The 20,547-nt window shown below is 45.2% G+C and overlaps 1 long non-coding RNA gene across 1 annotated transcript; it reads right to left on the reverse strand.

Annotated features, from left to right (window-relative positions):
• Positions 1–550: 550 nt before the first annotated feature.
• LOC148136684 (uncharacterized) lies at positions 551–19,606 on the reverse strand. Its single transcript, XR_015754519.1, has 4 exons — positions 19,538–19,606; positions 17,723–17,822; positions 4,704–4,811; positions 551–594 (listed from the first exon to the last, which is right to left on the reverse strand). It is a non-coding gene; the product is annotated as an uncharacterized LOC148136684 (long non-coding RNA).
• Between the last annotated feature and the right edge of the window lie 941 nt (positions 19,607–20,547).

Raw genomic sequence — 20,547 nt, forward strand, 5'->3', positions numbered from 1 at the left:
AAACAAAAAAAATCCTCGCTTGTCCAACCTCTCCTTACAACTCAGACCCCTGAGCCCGAGCAAAAATTCTTGTAAATTTCTTCTGCACTTTTTCCAGGTTAATAATTGAAACCTACACTGCACTCATCACATTTCCAGTGTTTCCCCATGGCACTGGAACCGACGTGACAACGCCAATGGATTACAAGCCATGATCGATAATTAACTCCTTTACAACAATCCCGTTTTCATCATTTGTTCCATGGTGCAGGTATCCTTGTGTCTTTCTGGTTGCATGGTTAATTAAAATTTGTCCTCATACAAAACAAATCTGTAGCTTAATTGTTTTTGGGAAATGTGCCATGTTTTTTCAGACTTTTAACAATAAATGAACTCTTTCTCACAGTCACCACACTAACATGGACTTGGCTGTGTCTCAGTAATGTTTCCAGTCACACTGACATTTGAAATATTCGCCCATGGACAGAATACACACCTTTCCTTCCACATGAAAAGGCCAAATGCTATTCAGATCGGCACGGATCAAGTAACTATCAAAACGGAAAGTGAAGTTCAATTTGAATTTCTCATCCACAAATCCGCCCTTTCAGAACCCTACAACAGAGAAATCAAGTCACCACCGTTAACACAGGATGGAAATTCATAAGACAGTGATAGTATTAAATTGTAGGTTCTTTGTTCCCCCAAAGCTTTAAATCTCAGTCTCACAATTGCTCTCTTCTGTGAACTGAAATCCAAACCAATCTCCTCACCCTTTTCCTCCACACCCAGTTCTCACACACACTCCCTTCTCTTTGAAATCAGCTTCCTAGCTCCTGCCTGCAGACTAAGAACCAAAAGAAGGTCTCCTCCCACAATCCAAATATGCGCAGGTCAGGTGAATTAGTCATGCTAAATTGTCCATAGCGTTAGGTACATTAGTCAGAGGGAAATGGGTCTGGGTGGGTTACTCTTCTGAAGGTTGGTGTGGACTGGTTGGGCCGAAGGGCCTGTTTCCACACTGTAGGAAATCAAATCTAATCTAATCAAATCAATGAGTCTGACTCGGAGCCTCCTGGATGTTGGTGAATCCTTCCCCCACCTCCCAGGTTTCCTTCCTGGTCAGAACAAAACTGATTTTTTTTGCCCCAATCTGGAACATTTTATTTATTTCCCCCACACGGACCCTCTGATGAGAACCATCCTGCATACACTGGCCAAGACATATCTGATTGAACTAAGATGAACCAAATTAGAACATTAATTGCAGGCCCATCTGTGTTCCTTTCAATAACATTCCTGAATCTTCACACGAGTTCTGATAACTTTCTGCAAAATGCTCCCCCCACTGATAACCGACCACTTGTCACGATATCAGGGACAGGGGCCATTTCCCTGGGTCCTATTCCCAGAGGGAGGAAACTGCGAATGACAGATTAATCCCATACACGCACAGCCTCTCTCCTGGCCCTGACCAGCCCTGCACATACACCAACAATTGGCCAGCACTGTGCCCGTGCACTGTATCCCCTCCTACAGCACATGCTCCAGATCACACACGAAGCTGGGTGATTGACAGCAGCTGCTGCCCAATAGGGTGGAGGGGGCGGGGCTGGAGATTGTTAGCAATGAATGAATGTGGATGACACTGGGGGATGGACAGGTCAGTGAGGGACAGGAGCAGTGCAGCAGTGGGAGGGGACCCTGGACAAAGTTAGCAATGGGAGAATCTGACAGGAGAGAAACTACAGGAAGGTTCTGTTGAGGCTCAGGCAGGGACAGCTGGGAGACAGTTGGCGGCTTGGGCACGTTTTCCAATCAGCCTTTTCAAAGATGCTGTTACTCAACTCTGAGCCCGATCCTCCTGGTTCAGAGGTAAGGACACTATCACCATTTCCTGGTGAGCTAGTGGAAAGAAGGGAAGATTTTCTCATTCTCTCTCACGTGGAAACTCTATGAGCTCCTCCCACTTACTGTCTACGGTGGGGATGGAGACAGAGCAGATGGGAGCAGGGTTCGGGATATAGGGACTGCCTTTCAAATGGAACTTTCCTGAGTGGATGATATTAACAAGACTCAATACACAGTCACTAACACAAAGCTGGTGTACTTGAACTTTATCCAGAATATTAACACTCATAACTGGGTGACACAGATCCCAATGTACAGAGTTAAGTCCTGGATATTAATAAAGGCTTTGTGTATGAGAAATCACGGCTCATGAACTTGAGTCAAATTTTTTGAAGTAACAACGAGGATTCATGAGGGCAAAGCAGTGGAAATGATCTACATGGACTTCAGTAAGACGTTCAACATGGGAGACTGGTTATCAAGGTTGATCCCATGGAATACAGAGAGAACTAGCCATTTGGATATAAAACTGGCTCAAAGGTAGAAGACAGATGGTGGTGGTGGAAGTTTGCTTTTCAGATTGGAGACCTGTGACAGTGGGGTGTCACAAAGGATCGGTGCTGGATCCACTAATTTTCATAATTTATATCAATGATTTGGATGTGAATATAGGAAGTATTGTTAGTAAGATGACACCAAAATTGGAGGTGTAGTGGACAGTGAAGAGGATTACCTCAGATTACAACGGGATCTTGATCAGAGGGTCGAATGTGCTGAGGACTGGCAGATGGAGTTTAATTTAGATAAATGTGATGTGCTGCATTTTGGGAAAGCAAATATTAGCAGGATGTATACACTTAATGGTAAGGTCCTCGGGAGTGCTGCTGAACAAAGAGACCTTGAAATGCAGGTTCATAGCTCTTTGAAAGCAGAATCGAAGGTAGATAGGATAGTGAAGAAGGTGCTTAGTATGCTTTGCTTTATTGGTCAGAGCACTGAGTATAGGAGTTGGGAGGTCATATTGCGGCTGTACAGGGACATTGCTAAGGTCACGCTTGGAATACTGCGTGCAATTCTGGTCTCCTTTCCATCAAAACAATATTGTGAAACTTGAAAGTGGGCAGAATAGTATTACAAGCATGTTGCCAGGGTTGGAGGATTTGAGCTACAGGGAGAGGATAAATACATTGTTTTCCCTGGAGTGTCCGATGCTGATGGGTGACCTTATAGAGGTTTATAAAATCAGTAGGGGCATGGATCGGGTAAATATACAAGGTCTTTTCCCTGCGGTGGGAAGGCGGCATGATGGGAGGTGGGAGACAGAGGGGCGGAGACCGAGAGGGGAGGGTGACCGTTATTTTGTAGATCTACAACACAACCCTGTTCCTGTTTTCTCCGCATCCACTTCAATCCCTCTGAAGGGCTCAGAACAAGTGTACTGTCCCTGGAAAGTAGAGTTTCAGGGTGATCAAGTGCTGAAGGTTGCATTTGGGACGCTGACCTTTATTGGTATGTGTACTTATCAATAAATGGACCAGGGTTCAATTTCACTGTCCTGGATTCATGTCTGTGGCCACAGACGCGCCTGTCACTGACCCTGACTACTGCATCCCCTGTCACTACAGCTCTGCCATTCTCCTTCCTCCCGTTCTGTGCAGCGGAGCTATCTGTGGTGTCATGTCATCATCTGTTGCTGATTTCCCCTGAGAGTCCACACCCCTTATAGAATCCCAAGCGGTGCACAATATCTGTTTGAGAAGCGGAGCGATCAGTGGAGAGTCCTGCACTTCCTTCCTGAGCCTCTTACTTGATCTGATGGTCACCCATACCCTTTCTGCCTGTGCAACCCTCACCTGCAGTATGACGAACTCACTAAACGTACTGTCCATAACATTCTCAGTATTGCTCCACAGTGAGTCCACTCTCAGCTCCAGGTCTGAAAAGCAGTTTCCCAGTAGCTGCAGATGGGCACTCTTCCTGCACACATTGCCGTCACGGACACAGGAAGTGTCCCTTATTTCCCATATTGTGCAAGAGGAGCACACCACTGGTCTGAGGTCTCCGATCACAATGTCTCTCTTGTTTCAGTTAGTTACTCCCATTAGGAGAATTTAAATGAGCTAGTAACCTTCCTTCTCTTCAAACATTTCCATTATAATCAAAAGTCCCGATCTTTACTTAAGCTGATATTTTATACTTTAAAAACTGTTTTTAAAAAAAACTCAGCAGGTATCGCTTACAACTTGGCTGTTCCCAGTGGGACCATGTGAATTTCTGAATGGCCTGCACTAAAACTGAAGCTGTAGTTCACATTCTCCCTGTCTCCCCTCACTCTGTTTACAACCAACTCCAAAACACTCATTGAGCCAATCAGCACCCACAGTGCAGCCCTATCATTTTCATTGTCTACTCCCACCTACACTGCCCCAACCTCCAATGCATCTCAATGGGAGCTCAGGAACAGCATCTCATCTCTCAATTCAGCCCTTTGTAATCCCAGAGTCAACAAGGACTTCAGCAGTTTCTGAATGAACAGACAGTTGTCAGAACCTGGAACATTCCACCTGAAATGGTGCTGGAATTTGAGTCCATATGGAATTTTAATGAGAAGTTTGCAGGAATTGAAAATAAGGAGTTTACAGATTAACATCATGAAGTGGGTGACTGGGTCTAAATCTGACAGTTCCTATAAAGAGACAAGGTGTAATTTGGATAAATCTGTGCTCCCTCTCAGGCCAATATCTCCTTCCACAGCTGCAGGGCCCAGAATTGAACACAAACCCCAAGTGTGATCCAACCACAAATTTGAACATCTTTCTGGTTTTTGCTTGAAATAAAAACCAGATACTTGCCCACAGACAGAACAGATACACCTTTCTCCTTCCACAGTTAAATGTCAATGATATTCAGATCCTGATGACCCTGCTGACGATAGAAAATTGCTTTTGAGATCCCTGTCTCAATTATTCTCAATTAATATCCTATAAAATGAATTGACAAAACAAAACTCACAGTCAGTGCAGGCTGAACAGTAAAGACAAATATTTCTCTTGGTATGTGTTTGATGTGTAATTGCTCCTCTTTCAATCTACATTTCTCCTGACTAATGCACCTAACCTATACATCCCTGAACACTACGGGAAATTTAGCTGGGCCAATGCACCTAACCAGCATATCTTTGGAGATAGGGATATAAAGAGTAAATAATAGGTGGGGATGGAGCCCAAAAGTGTCAGTAACATTTGGAAAGACAAAGCAGTGGATAACAATCTGGCTGGGAGGGTGCATAGCTGTTAATGGAGGGGACAGGTACCTGTGTCTGGCAGCATCTCAGTGGAGGTGCTGGAAATGGCAGCTGATGATCTATGTTCTGCTGCAAAACAGACCCCGTTGCCTGCTACTTTAGCACACGAGTCTGTTGCCTGGCCAACATCTGTCTCATGCTTACTGCAGTGTTCCAGTGAAGCTTGATGCAAGCTGGCAGAACACTCCAGAACATACCAAAACACCCCGTATTTCAAGGACTGCAATTTCCCCTCCCATGTGGTCAAAAATACTCTCCAGTGTATCTCCATCAGTTCCCACACCTCTGACATTGAACCACACCTCTCCAACTGCAACAAGGATAGAACCTCCCTGTCCTCACCTTCCACCCAGGTACAATGCATCATCCTCCGCCATTTCCACCACCTACAATCAGATCCCACCAGACGTATATTTCCCTTTCCATTCCTTTCAGCATTCCACAGAGACCATTCCCTGTGAATTCCAAGTCAGATCCATGCTCCCCAACAACCCCACTCCCAGCCCCTTCACTTGTCAATGCAAGAGGTGTAAAACCTGTGCCCACGCCTCCCCCCTCACCCCCAAAGGACCCTTCCACATCCAGCAGAGATTTTCCTGCACATCCAAACACCTCACCTATTACGGCCTTTGCTTTCGATGTGGTCTCCTCTCCACTGGGGATTCAGGACACCAACTTGAGGAATGTTTCAGGGAACATTTCTGCGATGCATGCGCCAACCAATCCCACCATCCTGTGGCTGACCACTTCAACGTCCCCACCCACTCCACCAAGGACATGCAAGTCCTGGGCCACCTCCACCACCAAACCCCAACCACCCGACGCCTGGAGAAAGAAAACCTCATCATCCACATTGGGACCCTTTAACCACAGAATCAAGGTTTCCTCATCTCCCCGCCCCTGCCTTATCCCAGATCCAACCCTCCAACTCGACACCGCCCTCTTGAACTGTCCCACCTGTCCAGCTTCCTTTCCAATTATCCACTCCACCCTCTCTCCATTACCGTTCACCTACATCTACCAATTGCCTTCGTAGCTCCCTTCCCACCAACCACACACATCCCTCTTATTTTTCTCTCAGCCCTCTTACTACTCCCCCTCCCCCACCAATCCCGGCATTCCTGATGAAAAGAATATGCCCAAAATGTCAATTCTCTTGCTCCTGAGATGCTGCCTGGCCCGCTGTGTTTTTCCAACGCCACACGTTAACACAAGCTGGAAGAACAACTCATCTTCTACTTGGGGACCCTGCACCCCTCTAGCCCCAGTATCAAATTCAATAATTTTACGTCCTGAACTCTCCAATTTCCTAGCGCCCTAGCCCCTTAACCCACATACCAGGCCTTGTTATCACATAGCCTACCATTACACATTACCGATGGTTAGCCACTAACAGTCCCCATAAACAGCTATTCACCCTCCACCAGCCAGATCGTTATGCACTCCTTTGTCCAACTGCTCCCATCTCTTTGGACTCGATCACCACCTATCATTTACTCCTTAACCCCTACCTTCTGCGTATAAACTGACATTTCTTTTCAGTAACATCAGTTCTGAGGAAGGGTCAGCGGATCCAAAATGTTAACTCTGATTTCTCTTCACAGATGCTGCCAGACCTGCTGAGCTTTTCCAGTACCTTTTGGTTGTTGTGTGAGATTTAAAGCATCCGCAGTTCTTTTGGTTCTAATTTACAAGGAATTTCTAATTCAGGTCTAGCAGCCTAAAACCGTGCGTTTATAAACCCTCCCAGTCCACAATAGCTCCATTTCTTCCCCAGACTTTGCAGTCTCTCCCATTCCCTTCACACTCACTCGGTCCCCTCTCACCGTGACACTGCGCCTGCACAGCTCATGGCCACATGTTGGCCTGCTGGACCCACCCCAATTCACTCTCATTGGCTGGAGGATCACGCAAATTCTCCTATTGGTCTGACGCTGCTGTCAATCACCCGGGCCCCACTGTGACATGAGTGGGCTCCTCCCAAGAGCATCGGATGCTGAGGGGTGACCTCATAGAGCTTTATAAAATCCTGAGGAGTATGGATGGGAAAAATAGACAAGGTCTTTTCCCTGGGGTGGGGGGAGTCTAGAACGAGAGGGTGTATGTTTAAGGTGAGAGGGAAAAAATTTAAAAGGGACCCCAAAGGCACCTTTTTTTCACACCGAGATTGGTGCAAGTATGGAATCTTCTGTTCAGGGAAATGGTGGCGGCTGGTACAATTACACCATTTGGCATCTGGATGGGTATGTGAATAGGAAGGGTGTAGAGGGATACGTGCCAAGTGTTGGCAAATGGGACTAGATTAGTTTGGGATATCTGGTCGGTATGGACAAGTTCGACCAAAGGGTCTAATTCCATGCTATAGGTCTCTGTGACTCTGTCCTGGGATGAGCTTCATCATTCACAGTGAATGGGGCAATAACACAGAGCACAGGGGTTTGGGGCTATTCAGCCCATTGGGGCTGTACTCTCCCCCGCTGGAGATGGTGCCAGTCTATCCCAACTCACCTCCCATTTGTCTGTAGCCCTCCAAATCCTTCCTTAAAAAAGTTAAAATTCCAAATTTGTTTTGACAATAACTACTGAATCTGCATCCAGCTGTCGGTCAAACTGTTCCAGATGATCAGAACTTAGTGAGTAAAATAATCTTCACATTTTTAACCTGCATTATTTGCCAGTTACCTGAAGGTAGTTACTAAAAATTGTGACGTTAATAATTTCTCCCTGTCTCTCTGTAAATTAAATATCCTGGAAACAAATCTGCTCCTGGTCAAAATCACTGCCGAACCTTCTCAGCTCCAAGGAGAATTATCTGATCTTCTGCTAACTCTCCATAAAAGTGTAACCCATCTTAATTTTATTAGTGCCATAAAGATATACAGCAGAGAAACAGACACTTCGATCCAACTTGTCCATGCTGACTAGATATCCTAAATTAATCTCATCCCATATGCCAGCACTTGACCTATATCCTTCTAAACTTTTGCTAATCACATACAACATCTCAAAGGCATAATTGGGTAAATATACCAGCCTCCACACTTCCTCTGGCAGCTCATTCCATAAACGTACCATGTTCAGCTAGAAACATTACTCCTTAGATCCCTTTTAAATCTTTTCCCTCACACGTGAAGCCTTTGCCCCCAAGCTTTGGACTCACATATCCTGGGAGTAAGACCCTGGGATTTCACCCTATCCATGCCCCTCACAATTGTATCTGATGCTCCAGGGAAAACAGCCCCAGCCTATTCACCCTCTACCTACATAGCTCAAATCCTCAACCCTGGCAACATCTTTGCGGATCTTTTCTGAACCCTTTCAAGTTTCAGAATATCATTCCGATAGCAGAGAGACCAGGACTGAAAGCAGAATTCCAGAAGTGGCTGAATCAATGTGCTGTGCAGCCGCAAAATGGCGTCCCAACTCCACTACTCAATGCACTGACCAGTAAAGGCAAGTACACCAAACACCTTCTTCACTACCCTGCCTATGATTCCACTTTCAAGGAACTATGAACCTGCACTCCAAGGTCTCTTTATTCAGCAACATTCCCCAGGACCTTCCCATTATGTGTATAATTCCTGCCCTCATTTGCCTTTCCAAAATGGAGTATCTCACATTTATCTGAAATAAACTCGATTTGACAATCCTCAGCCCATTTGATTGAAGACCCATTATACTCTGAGGTAACCTTCTTCGCTGTGCAGTGCGCCTCCAATTTTGATGTCTACTGTAAACCCACTAACTATACTTCATATATTCACATAGAAATCACTGATATAAATGAAGAAAAGCAGTGGATCCAGCACCGATCCTTACACCATATTGCTCATCACAGGCCTCCAGTCCGAAAAGCACTACCCTCCGTCTCCAACCTTCCAGCCAATTTGTATCCAAATAGCTGGTTCTCTCTGCATCCCATGGTGTCTAACTTGCTAACCAGTCTGTTATGTGGAACCTTTTTGAATGTCTTTCTGAAGTCCAAGTTAGTGTTTTATGTACAAAGCCATGCTGACTATCCCTACTCACTTCTTGTCTTTCCAATTACATATAAACCTGTCCTTCAGAATTCCTTCCAACACCTTGTCTGCCACTAACTTCAGACTCACCAGTGTATTGTCCCCTGGCCTTTCCTCATCACCTTTCTCAAATAATGGCGCCTATCTTGCAGCACCTCACCTGTGGCTATCAGTGATAGAAATATCTCAGTGAGGGCCCGGCAATCACTTCCCTAACTTCCCACAAAGATTTGGGATACACCTGATCAGGTCCCACAGATTTACTCAGCTTTATGTGTAAGACATCCAGTACAACCTCCTCTGTAATATGGATAGTTGTCAAGTTATCACTATTTATTTCTCCAAAGTCTCTAGCTTCCATATCCTCTTCCAGTAAAAGCTGACATGAAATCCTCAGATAATATCTCTCCCACCTTCTGTGGTTCCACAGACAGACTTGTTGATCTTTGAGGGTCCCTATTCTCTGCCTGGTTACTCTTTTGTCCTTCGTGTTTTGTAGAATCTCTTTGGATTGCCCTTAAACCTCTTTCCCCCCAAAGCTATCTCACGTATGCTTTTTGCCCTCCTGTTTTCCCTCAAGTGTAGTCCTACTGCCCATATACTCCGAGGGATTCACTCAAACCCAGCTGTCTGTACCTGCCATATCCCTCCTTCATCTTTTTGACCAGACCCTCAATTTCTCTAGACACACAGCATTCTCTACACCTACCAGACTTGGCAATAACAGGAACATACTGTCTATGTTCTCTTGTTGTCTCATTTTCACAGGCCTATGGAGACAATGGCAGATGAGGACATGGAAACAGTCATTCTCAGTAAAGAGGTAGTGTTGGGAAAGATAACAGCCCAAAAGTACATGGGTCTCCTGGCCATGATGGAATGCATCCCAGGGGACTAAAAGAGATGGTGAAGGGTCTATTGACCTTCCTTGCTAGAGGGATGGCTATGCTGCAGCTGTACAGGGTGCTGGTGAGGCCACACCTGGAGTACTGTGTACAGGTTTGATCTCCTTACTTCAGCAAAGATGTACTGACACGGGAGGGGGTGCAGAGGAGGGTCACTAGTTTGAGACAGGAGTTGAGAAGGTTGGTGTATGTGGAGAGACCGAATAGACTGGGACTATACTTGTTGGGATTTAGAAGAATGGGAGGTTGTATTGGAAAAAAATAAAATTAAGATGTGAATAGATAAGATAGAAGCAGGGAGGTAATTTCCATTGGGGAGTGGGCGCGCGGGTCAACCTAGCGAGCATAGCGTCAAAATAAGGGGGTATCTGATTTAGGACAAAATTGAGGAGGAACTTCTTCAGCTAAAGGGTTACGAATCTGTGGAATTCCCTGCTGAGTGCAGCAGTTGACATTATCAACTTGAATGTCTTTAAGGCAAAATGTAGATTTGCCAACAGGAAAGGAATTAAGGATTATGGTGAGGGAGCAGGAAAGTGGAGCTGAGGCCATGAAGAGCTCAGCCCTGATCTTATTGAATGGCAGTGCAGGCTTGAGGGGTCAGATGGCCTACTCCGGTTCCTATTCCTTCTGTTCTTATGTTCCCACTTTCCAGCCGTCCCTTTACCTGGGGGTTGCAAAGAAATATTGAAGGTTCTCGCCTTGTACCGTCAAAATTCACCTTTGTCCAACTTTGAACACCAACTTTTAGATCTGGTCTATTATTTTCTGCAACTATTTTAAAACTAGTAGAATTATCATCAGAGAATCCCAAGTGTGGAAGCAGGCCATTCGGCCCATCACATCCACACTGACCCTCAGAGCCTCCTATCTTATCCCTGTAATGCTGCATTTAACATGGCCAATCCCCCCAACCTGCACATCCCTGAACAATATGGGCAATTCAGACTGGATTATCCACCCAACCTGCGCATCTTTGGAATGTGGGCGGAAACCAGAGCTCCCGGACGAAACCCACACAGACAACCTCAATAAGGTGATCATCCTGTTCCTATTTCCCAGTTCCATCCAAGTAAGTTCACCGGGCGAACTCCCATGAATATCCCCCCTAAGCACAACAATAATGTTATCCCTAATCAAAAACACCATTTCATCTTCTCCCTTTCTTTCCTTCCTCTTACATCTATTCCCTGGAACATTAAGTTACCTGTCCTTTCCAACCTAAGCCACGTTTCTTGAATACCCACTATATCCCAGTCCCATGTTCAAAACCATATCTTAAGCTCATCTGCTTTCCCTGTCAAACCTCTTGCATTGAAATAAATGCAGTGCAGTGCTATCAAAAGGACAGACTGATGGGCAGAGGGGGTAAGATGGCCCTGTTGGTGAGGGATGACGTTGAGCCCCTTGCGAAGGGAGAGACACAGAATCAGGAGACGTCGAGTCAGATTGGAGGGTGGCTAATGTTGTCCCACTTTTCAAGAAAGGTGGGAGAGAGAAAACAAGGAATTATACAACGGTTAGCCTGATGTCAGTGGTGAGAAAGATGCTGGAGTCAATTATAAAAGATGAAATTATGGCTCATTTGGATAGCGGTAATCGGATTCTTCAGAGTCAGCAGGGACTTACAAAGGGGAATATACTGACTTGGATTGAAAATTGGCTGGCTGACAGGAAGAGTAGTGATAAACGCTTCCTTTTGGAATGGCAGGCAGTGACTAGTGGGGTATCACAAGGTTCGGTGCTGGGACCGCAGCTGTTTACAATATACATTAATAATATAGATGAACGTATTAAAAGTAATATTAGCAAATTTGCTGATGACACAAAGCTGGGTGGCAGGGTGAAATGTGAGGAGGATGTTATGAGAATACAGGTTAACTTGGACAGGCTAGGTGAGTGGACGGATGCAAAGCAGATGCAGTTTCATGTGGATAAATGCGTGGTTATCCACTTTGGAGGCAAGAACAGGAAGGCAGATTACTATCTAAAAAGAGTCAAGTTTGGTAAAGGGGAAGTACAACGAGATCTAGGTATTCTTGTACATCAGTCAATGAAAGCAAGCATGCGGGTACAGCAGGTAGTGAAGAAAGCTCACTGCACGCTGACCCTCATAACAAGAGGAATTGAGTATAGGAGCAAAGAGGTCCTTCTGCTAAGACCGCACCTGGAGTATTGTGTGCAGTTTTGGTCCCCACATTTGAGGAAGAGCATTGTGGCTATTGAGGGAGTGTTGGGTAGGTTCATGAGGTCAATTCCCGGAATGGCGGAATGATCATATGTTGAAAGATTGGAGCGACTGAGCATGTATACACTTGAGTTTCGAAGAATGAGAGAGGATCTGATTGAGACCTACAAGATTATTAAAGTGTTGGACACTGTGGAGGCAGGAAGCATGTTTCCATGGATGGGTGAGTCCAGAACCAGAGGACAGAGTTTAAACACAAGGGAGAGGCCATTTAGAACAGAGTTGAGGAGAAACGTCTTCACCCAGAGAATGGTGGGTTTATGGAATGTTCTGCTCCAGAAGGCAGTGGAGGCCAAATCTCTGGATACTTTCAAGAAAGAGATGGATAGAGCTGTTAAAGATAATGGAATCAAGTGTTACAGAGATAAGGCAGGAACAGGATACTGATTGTGGACGATCAGCCATGATCATAATGAATGGTGGTGCTGACGCAAAGGGCAGAATGGCCTATTCCTGCACCTATTGTCTATTGTACCTTGTCAGTCCTACCTCATTCTGTGCCTTGCCCTTGCCTGTCTAACTTCTAAACTGTATCAGTCTCAGACTTACCTCCTTTCTCACTATCTCTTTAGGTTTACCCCACGCCCTCACTGGTTTAATGCCTCCTGAGTAGCACTAGCAAATCTCCCTGCTTGGATATTAGACACTTTCCAATTCAGGTGTAATCCATCCTTCTTATGCACGTCAATTCTACCCCAGCAGAGATTCCAATGATCCAAAAATGGGAATCCTTCTCCACTGTATCAGATCCTTGGCCAGGCATTAATCTGCTCTACCCTGCTGTTCCTACTCTCACTAGCATGTGGCACCGGGAGTAATCCAGATATTACTACCCACAAGGACCTGCTTATTATCCTCCAGGCTAATTTGCAATATTGTCTCATCAGGACTTCATCCTTCTCTCTTATGTCATTGGTACCAATGTACAGTGACCTCCCACTGATCATTCTCCCCTTTCAGAATATTCTGCACCCTCGGAGCCATCCTTCACCCAGACAGTAGGGAGGCACCAGCCCATTCTGATGTCTCACTGTTAGCTACAGAAACTGCAGTCTGTCCGGCAGACGAGAGTGCCCCCTATCCCATCGATCGCGTGGAACCTGATATACCTCACATTACACGAGATACTTGGCTGTCAGTGCGATATTCCCCGGACAGTGTGATCCCCGACGCTTTCCAAAACAGTATACTTGTTTGAGACGGAAATAACCACAGGATACTCCTGCACTACTTGCCCTCCGCTCCTCCCTTTCCGAGAGGAAACCCATCCACCTGACTGGATCGGCGGTTTTCCTAACTTTCTGAAACTGTCACCTATCACCACCCCCCCCCCCGGCTCCTGTAAATTCTTCATAACCTTTAATCATCGCTCCACCTGATCCATGAAATCCTACAGGGTTTGCATCCTCACTTCCTGCAGACAATCAGGATCACTGAAACTTTCCTTAATCTCCTATATCCAACAGGAAGAGCACATCACTGTACGAGTGGCCATCTCTGCACCTTAACAGTCCACAGACCCAGAAAAAGGTACACAGTCTTACAGCTTTACGACTCTAGAATAAATTAGTACCAATATTTTATATTAAAAAACTTAATCAAAGTATCATAAGATGTGTATTTAAAGAAATAAACGGTCGCCCTACTGAATGTTGCAGCTTTACTAAAATAAAACAGACTAAGATTTATCTTTGAAGAGACTGAAACCCACCGAGCTGAGAGTCACAGATGAACAGCACTAAACAGAACCTTCGCTCAAATTTGTCCATGCCGACCAGATATCTGAACCTAATCTTATCCCTCTTGCCAGCACCTGGGCCATATCCCTCTAAACCTTTCCTATTCATGTCAAGTATTCAAATGCCTTTAAAATGCGGAAACTGTCAGCCTCCACCACTTCTTCTGGCAGCTTATTCCATGCACGCACCACTCTCTGCATGAAAAGGTTGCTCCTTAGTTCCCTTTTATATCTTTCCCCTCTCATCCTCAACCTATGCTCTCTACTTCTGGACTCTCCTACTCACGACAAAGACCTTGTCTGTTTACCCTATGCATGCTACTACTGACTTTATAAACCTCTACGGAGGTCGCTCCTCAGTCTCTGATGCTCCAGGGAAAGAAAGCCCCAGCCTTTTTGCTCTCTTCCTGCAGCTCAATATTCTTGTAAATCTTTGTTGAACCCTTTCAGGTTTCACAACATCCTTCCGATTGCTGGAGAACAGAATCGCACACAATATTCCAAAGGTGACCTGACCAATGTCATGTACATGACCTTCCAACGTCTATACTCAATGCTCTGATCAATAAAGGAATGTATTCCAAACACTTTCTTCAATATCCTATCCACCTGCAACTCTACGTTCAAGGAAAATGAACCTTCACTGCAAGATATCTTTGTTCATCAACACTATCTAGGAATTTGCCACTAAGTGTATCAGTCCTGTTAAGATTTGCTTTTCCAAAATGCAGCACATCACATTTATCTGAATTAAATTACATCTGCCACTTCTCACCCATCTGAACAACCTCCTTTTTGTAATCTGAGGTAATCCTCTTCGCTGTCCACTATACCTCCAATTTTGGTGTCATCTGCAAACTTACTAACTATACCTCCTATGCTCATATCTAAATCATATATATAAACGATGAAAAGTAGTTGACCCAGCACTGTTCCTTGCGGCATTCCACTGGTCACATGCCTCCAATCTGAAAAACAACCCTCCACCACCACCCTGCCTTCTACATTTGAGCCAGTTCTGTATCCAAACGGCTAGTTCTCCCTGTATTCCATGAGATCTAACCTTGCTAACCAGTCTTCCATGGGGAACCTTGTCGAGCGCCTTACTGAATTCCATAGATCATGTCCACCTCTCAGCCCTCATCAATCCTCTTTGATACATCTTCAAATAACTTAATCAAGTTTGTGAGGCATGATTTCCCATGCACATAGTCATGCTGACTATCACTAATCAGTCCTTGCTTTTCAGAATACATGCGCATCTTGTTCCTCAGGATTCCCTCCAACAACTTGCCCTGCATCAATGTCAGGCTGACCGGTCGATAGTTCCCTGGCTTGTCCTTACCACCTTTCTTAAATAACGGCACCACGTTAACCAACCTCTAGTCTTTTGGCATCTCACCTGTGATAATCGATGATACAAATATCTCCGTAAGAGGCCCAGCAATCATATTCCCAGCTTCCCAGAGTTCTAGAGTACACCTGATCAGGTGCTGGGGATTAACCAAGCTTTACGGGTTACAAGACGCCCAGCACGTCCTCCTCTGTAAGATGGACATATTCAACATGTCGACATCTATTTCCCCACATTCCATATTGCCCATGTCCTTCTCCACAGTGAACACTGATGCAAAACATTCAGTTAGTATCTCTCCCATCTCCTGCGGCTCCATGCATAGACTACCTTTCAGATCTTTGAGGAGCCCTATTCTCTCTCGAGTTACCCTTTTGTTCTTAATGTATTTATAAACACCCTTGGGATTATTCATAACCCTATTTGCCAAAGCTATCTCATGTCCCCTTTTTGCCCTCCTGATTTCCCTCTTAAGTATACTCCTACTGCCTTTAATGCTCAGGGTTTTTGGGGATTTTTGGATTGGAATAAATGCAAAATATTACATCTTGATAAAACAAACAAGGGCAGACTGACACTAATTAAAAACAGGGCCTCGAGTAGTGACATGGAACAAAGAGGCCGAGGGGTTCAGGTCTTTCAAGTCTGTGTCACATGAAGACAGGGTGGTTAAGAAGGTGCTTGGCACACTTGCCTTCATTGCTCAGACCTTAGAGTACAAGAGTTGGGACATTATTTTGGATGTTGGGGAGGCCTTTTCTGGAATTCTGTGTCCAGTTCTGGTCATGCTGATATCGGGAGGACATTATGTAGTTGGAGCGGATTCAGAAGAGATTTACCAGGATTTGATGGGAATGGATAGTTTGAATTATAAGCAGAGGCTGGATAGGCTGTGACTTCTTTCACTGGCGCGCAGGAGGCTGAGGAGTGACCTTATTAGACGTTTCTCAAATCATGGAGGGGTGGTATCAGTAATGTGAACAGCAGGTGTCCTTTACAGGAAGGGACGTGACTCAAGACTGGGTCGATACCTTTTAAGGTGACAGCAGAACGGCTTTAAAAAGGCGTTCGGGAATTTTTTTTTATTTTTGTTCAGATAATGGTTTGTGTGTGGAATGAACTATCAGAAGAAGTGGTAGTTGTGAATCAAATTACAATTTTAGGATGACACCGTGGCTCAGTGATTAGTACTGCTGCCAGGACCCCAGGTTCAATTCCAGCTTTGGACAACTGTCTCTGTGGGACTAGCACATTCTCCCAGTGTCTGCATGGGTTTCTTCCAGAGGCTCCAGTTTCCTCCCTAATCAGAGAGCAGCCTTATGGTCTGGTAGGACAATGCTGCCTTTACCTTTTACACAGCGATGCCACTGTGTCTCTGGGGTGGGGAGAGGGAATGCTGAAGGTGGTGGATGGGACACCACTCAGGCACAATGCTTTGTCCTGGAGAATGTTCACTTTCTTTAATAGTGTTGGGGGGTTGTGGTGTAAAATTCCAAGCAGTGGAATGTGGTGAAACGGTTAAAAATTATGTCCCAATACATGTGTGAATCTAACCGGAATGGAGGTGTTGCTTAGTCCCGTGTGAATCTTATTACACACCTCCCCGTGTGAATCTCCTTATCTGTATGTAACCTGAATGGAATGTGTTTTTTAGCCTTGCTCTGCTGTTATTATCTGTATGTAACCAGAATGGAATGTGTTTTTTAGCCTTGCTCTGCTGTTCACATGAATGTTTATATCTGGAAAAGAGTATATCAGCTGGAAAAGTCTCCAGTTCGGTGAGTCTGCTCCGGGGTTACGTTTAACCGCCGAGCGTGGGTTGTTGGCAACCGCTCTACGAGAACTGACGGCTCCCAGTTCCGGTAACATGTAGAGTGAGTATAAGCCAGACCCGTTGTTTGGACCTGGTTGTGGCGACGATGCGGGGAATAAAATGCCCATATTCTAGCAGACTCGCCTCTTGGTCGTTTGTTCTGTGTCAGACTACTCTCCTACGAACCTGACCTTGAGAATTTTTTAAAACAGGGGTGCACTGATGCAGGCAAGTGGAGAATATTCCAACACAATCCTGATATGTGCCTTATAGAGAGCAAACAGACATTGGGGAATCACGGGTTTGGGGAAACTGAGGTATTCTCCTTGTAGCAAAGGCTATTGAGAGGAGCTGTGACAGAAGGGTTTAGAAATATTACACGTTATAATAATAAACCTTATACCCAACAGCTCATTATACAAGGATTACAGGACACACATTAAAGGTTTGGGAAGATTTAAAGGAGAACTTTTATGCAGCAAATGGGATTCGGATGGAATACAATACTCACACACAATGCAAATATCCAGGTCCTGATGAATTGACTAATTCAATCAGAGTTAGGTGTTACAATGACTGAGATTACCATCTGAATGTCCACCTGTAGTATCCTGTAATACAAGTTTATAAAATCCATCACTATCAGTTCAGGTTAGAAACTCGCACCATCCCCTCCTCCTGGCACATTACCCCTTGTGGAGGTCAGCAGTCAGTTCAGGTGGAAATCTATGTGGGTTTGTAGGATTTTCCACCTTGGAATTTCATGTGACTGAACAGGGCAGATCTTTGACACATGGGACAGAATGATCCAAGAGTCAGTGAGATGTGGAGAGCAGGATTTGCTTCTTTTTTTTCCTTCCGTGCTGCCGCTGTGCCTCATCAATAAGACATGTGGGGGGGGGGGTGTGAAAGGCTCATGCAGCGCGATGGGCAAGTTGCCTCCATTCTGACCAATGGGCAGCAAGCTCCTCCCATAGAGTATCCCTAAAAACAGAGCGACTCTGCCTGCTTCACACTGCCCAGTGCTCCCAGTAAATGTTTAGAGGGGGGGGGGGGGCTCCTGGAAAAGGCATAACTGTAAAGTTCTAAGAGGATTGTGAAGAGAGAGAGATGCACAGGAGAAGGGGCAACAAGTTGCCAGATGGAGTATAATTTGGGAAAAAGTGAAGTCGGTCATTTTGGAGGGGATAATAAGAGAACAGAGTGCTATTTAAATGGTGGAAACTGTAGAAAGCTGCACCACAAAGGGACCTGGGGTAATTGTGCAGGAAACACTGAAAGCAGCAGATTCTGGGTCAGTCACAAAATCAAGGGTTCATTTCAGATTCATCAAGTTTAAGGTAACACCGACACGGGTAAGGGGTTTCAGTAGCAATGGAGCTAGGGTGAGGTGGAGACAAGCAACATTTGAGAGATTGGAATTCCTCGTGTTTGTGATTGCGTAGATGTCTGATCGGAAGGTCACCTTGGGGTCAGATATGACAGCAATGTTGTGAAGAGTCTAGTTCTATCTCAGACTGCACCCAGTGAGAGGGAGGGGCTCAGCAGTAAGGGAAAGGAATTTGTAATAGCAACTGAAGACAATGGGTTTAACCGTAACAATGTTTCATTGGAGGAAATTGCAGTTAATCGAGTAGTGGGAATGTGATAAGCAGTTTGGTAACTGAGTAATAGTGGAGCAATGGAGAGGGATGGTGGGGAGGGAGAGCTAGGCATTGACAGTGTACATGTGAAACCTAACACAGCGCTTTTGTTAATGTCACCTCCTCGCAGTGCGTAGGTGAGAAACAGGACGGACCAAGGATAGATCCTTGAGGGACACCAAATGCAAGGAATTCAGAAAGGAAAGGGAAAGTGGAGATGGAGCAGGATTTACATGAAGGTGAGGTCAAATTTTAGGTTTTTTTTGCAGAATGGATGAGAAGGTCATAACCAGAAAAGACAGACAGACAGAACAAGGAACAATACCTGTGAATTGGCGCGGGGGAGTGATGAGGAGGAAACAGAGTTGGAATGTCTGTAGTTTAGCGAGACTAGTAAAAGATCAAGATGAGCTCTGATAAGGCTTGACAAGAGACTGGAGAAAGATGTAAGTTTGGGACAAATATCAGGAACACCATGTGAGGCAGTTTGTCTCGGTGGGCTAGTGGGAGGGGGAGAAGCAGCAGAGACAGCTGATCGGATTGTCTCAGTCTTAGTGACAGAGAAACTCAATGTGCTCCTTGCTCTTGTTGTTGGAGGGAAGGATGAAGGAGACAGGATGATAGACAGTGTTTGACAAAGAAACAAATCCAGGGTGAGTGATATTTAAAATGAGTGAACAAACCTAATGTATTTAACTTTTATCCAGAATATTAAAATGTACAACTGAAGTCCTTGTTCGAATCCCAGCTCGGCAGATGGTGGAATCTAAAATCAAGAAAAAATAACTGGAATTAGGAATCTCCTGATCTCCATGGAACCATTGTCAATGGTGAAAAAAACCCTGCCAACCTGACAGTCGCCCAACAAGCTACTCACTGTTTTAATCACTGCAAAGTCTCAACAAAGGAATGAAACTGGATGGACCACTTGGCATCTAACAAGGCATTAGGAAATACAACCACAGAATCAGCCCTCTCGACTCTGCAACATCCTGCTCACTAACATCTGTTTTGTTTTGGGCCAAAACGTGGCGAGCTGTCTCACAGACTAGTCAAGGAACAGCCTGACATAGTCATACTCAGAGTAATCCCTGACAGATAATGGCCAGATACCACCGTCACCATCCCTAGATATCGAGAGTGTGATGATGGAAAAGCACCACAGGTCAGGCAGCATCCGAGGAACAGGAGAATCGTGCCTAAGCCCTACATCAGCCTGATCTGCTGTGCTTTTCCAACACAACACTCTCGATTCTGATCTCCAGCATCTGCAGTCTTCACTTTCTCCTGAAATCTCTGGATATGTCCTGTCCGACCAGCAGGACACACCAGGTAGAGGTGATGGCACAGTAGTGTCCACACAGGAACCATTTTCCCTGGGAGTACTCAGCATTGACTTTGGACACCAGGAAGTCTCATAGCTTCTGCTGATTACCACGTATATTGCTCCCACGGCTGATGAATCAGTGCTCCTCCATGTTGAATAACACTTGGAGGAAGCACTGAGGCAATACAATGGTGACAAGCCTACTCTGGGTACAGGATTTCAACGTCCTCTACCAAGAGTAGCTCAGCAGCAGGATTACTGACTGAGCTGGTCGGGTCCTCAAGGACATAACTGCTCAACGGGGTTTGCAGCAGGCGGTAACGGAACCAGCAAGAGGGAAAAACATACTAGATCTTATCAGTATGA

This window comes from Chiloscyllium plagiosum, unplaced genomic scaffold (genome assembly GCF_037043375.1).
Source record: "Chiloscyllium plagiosum isolate Xiang-an unplaced genomic scaffold, Cpla_swu_hap1 HiC_scaffold_45, whole genome shotgun sequence".
In the NCBI taxonomy this organism is placed as follows: Eukaryota; Metazoa; Chordata; class Chondrichthyes; order Orectolobiformes; family Hemiscylliidae; genus Chiloscyllium; species Chiloscyllium plagiosum.